This window comes from Eulemur rufifrons, chromosome 4 (genome assembly GCF_041146395.1).
Source record: "Eulemur rufifrons isolate Redbay chromosome 4, OSU_ERuf_1, whole genome shotgun sequence".
NCBI classification, from domain to species: domain Eukaryota; kingdom Metazoa; phylum Chordata; class Mammalia; order Primates; family Lemuridae; genus Eulemur; species Eulemur rufifrons.
Window position 1 is genome coordinate 8,923,543 of NC_090986.1, and position 2,853 is coordinate 8,926,395.

The following is a 2,853-nucleotide window of genomic DNA, read 5'->3' on the forward strand; positions in this document are numbered from 1 at the left end:
AAAATAATGCAGATACTTTGAAAAATGTATAACGGTTCCTTAAATAATTAAAAATAAAAATTAGCATATGATACAGAAATCCCATCTCTGGGTATCTATCCAAAGTATGCAACGCAGAATCTGGAAGTGGTATGTGTGCACCCATGTTCATTTCAGCATTATTCAGAAAAGCCAAGAGGCATAAGCAACCCAGATGGTCTTCAATTGATGAACACATTAAAAAAATATGGTATATAGACAGTGCAATATTATTTAGCATCCATAAAGAAAATCTTAGGCCAGGTGCAGTGAGTGGCTCATGCCTGCAATCCGAGCCCTTTGAGAGGCCAAGGCAGGAGAATTGTTTGAGGCCAGGATTCAAGGCCAGCCTGAGCAACATAGTGAGACCCCGTCTTTACAAAAAAAATAGAAAAATTAGCTAAACATAGTCATGTGCACCTACTGTTCCAGATACTCACGAGGCTGAGGAAGGAAAACCACTTGAGCCCAGGTGTTTGAAGCTGCAGTGAGCTATGATGACACACTGCACTCTACTCCAGGCATGAGAATGAGAGCTTGTCTGTCTTAAAAAAAAATCACAGAAAAACAAAAAAGACGGAAAATCGTGGCACATTCTATGATAAAAGCAAACCTTGAGACTACTATGTTAACTGAAATAAGCCAGTAACAATGTTAGATAGTGTATGATTACACTTAATATGATGTATCTTATGTAGTCAAACTCATAGAAAGTAGAAAGAAGTTTGTCAAGGGCTGGAGAGAGGGTAAAATGGGCAGTTGTTACTTAATAGGTATTGAGTTGTAGTTTTGCAAGATGTAAATTTCTAGAGATCTTGTGCATAACAATGTAAATATACTTACTACTCCTGAAATGTACATGTAAATAAACTTAAGATGGTAAATTTTATGTTTTACCAATTAAATTTTTTTAAAAGAATAACTAAAGTAGTTGTCAAGCTTTTCAAAAATTACATTCAAATCACAAAAGTGCTTCTCTCACACCAAGATAATATAGATTCATCAACACATATTGATACATGGTAAATTTAAGACTATTTCCATGACTACTCACCCAGACAAGACAAAACAACCATTGAAAATCAGCCAGGATAGGTTTATCGTGACAGTGAAGAAGCCCAGAGATGTCATACATACAGTTGTATAAACTAGGGGATTTCCCATTTCCGTATTGGACCCACGGACAGGTCAGAAGCTAGTAGAGTGGCACCAATTAGATACTTCTTCTTTCTTGGACCAAGTGACAGGATTTCTCGATGAACGTGGGCAACTGGATGGACTTTCTAGTGGTCTCTCCAAAAATGTGCCCATTCAGACAGTCTTATAGATGCAAGTGAAGACAGCCAGGAGAAGCTTGCATCAGAGGCTCCTTGCAAGAGACACATTTTGATTCAATACAGAAAAAACAGGGAAGCCACTCTGATGAAGAATCTGAATCTGAACTTTTTTATGGCAGTGAGAAATTAATATCTGTTTGTGGCTCCAATGAAGAAGATAACATAGAAAACATTGCCAAGTCCAAAAAGTCTCCCCATAAAGATTTGGGGCACCAAAAAGAGAACAGAAGGCCATTAACTCAGCTCCCTGCCAAAACTGAGCTGGGAACAACCACAAACCACCAAGCATTATCAGTTGTGGATTCAGATATACTAGCGATGTCACCTGAAACATCAGATGGAATAGAGTGGAAGGGGTAGATGTAAAAGCACCAAAAGCACAGCTGATGTTGTGGTATCCAGATCAAAAAAGGGAAGACACCATTCATCCAGAGCAAGCTAAACTGCTAGCTTTGGTGAAGCATGTCTAGTGTAAAGGATATCCGAATGAACATGTTGAACTTTTCACCAATTTCGCTCCAAGGAAACTATCTCATCTGGACTGTGACATTATGTTACAGGAGGCTGACCTTTGCCCTTAAAAGACTGTCTTTGTACAGGAAAGACATTAACACCATGGCCTGAACTCTCTCAGCTTACCCCCCTTTTTTTCCCTTTTCCTGTGATACCATATCACCAAGTATGCATTTTGGCTCATAGGACCATAGAGCCAAAGATGGGCAGACTAGTCACCTGCCTTCTTTTTTATTTCTTGTTCTCTCCTATGATCAGTCTCTTTCTACCTCTTTATTTTTTCTTTTCTCTTTTCTTCCTCCACCCCCAGCTTACTTTTTTCTTACCTAATATGGTGACCAAATAGAAGTATAAAAGTGTAAGAATAAGATCTCTCCTAGAACTATCAGCAGGAAATGTGTGTTCCAATAAGTGATCTCTTGCACAGCACTTTTTGCAGATCCAATGTTACTCTCCAGACTCCTTTGGCAAAGGAATGGCTAAATTCAGCATATGAACAAACTCCCTTTTTGTGAGTTCCCATTTTCAGTAGGGAGAAGAAATTCTCTAACATATTTTGTTTTCTTTTGCTTGTCATGTAGGAAATATCATATAACAAAATATCTAGGCTTTGGTTTACATACAAAAAGCATCCTTTATTATTATTAATCATATTTAATTTTTTTTAAGGATTCCCATCTTCCCAGCTGTAAGATATTTCCATGACATCTGTTATTGGCAGAATGAGTGTTAAATGTGGAGTGTGTAGCATGGGTAGCTTTCAGTGCTCTAGCCCGAGATAGTTTTCTTTATTATTACTCTTTTACCTATATTGACCCTGCTGGTCCTACAATGAACATCCAGTGAGCAAACTGTGGTGACCAGAAAAGGAAGGTGCTTGCTGTTCTGCCAGTACGACATATTAGCTCCTTTGACCCCTCCACTGTCTGGGTCCAGTGATCCACAGGAAGGCAGCTGGTCAATAATCATGCACAACAGTGGCTTA

The 2,853-nt window shown here is 38.6% G+C and overlaps 1 pseudogene; it reads left to right on the plus strand.

The window, feature by feature from the left end:
• The first annotated feature begins 669 nt into the window (after positions 1-669).
• On the plus strand, positions 670-1,966 carry LOC138382419 (UBX domain-containing protein 7-like; annotated as a pseudogene).
• Positions 1,967-2,853: the final 887 nt, after the last annotated feature.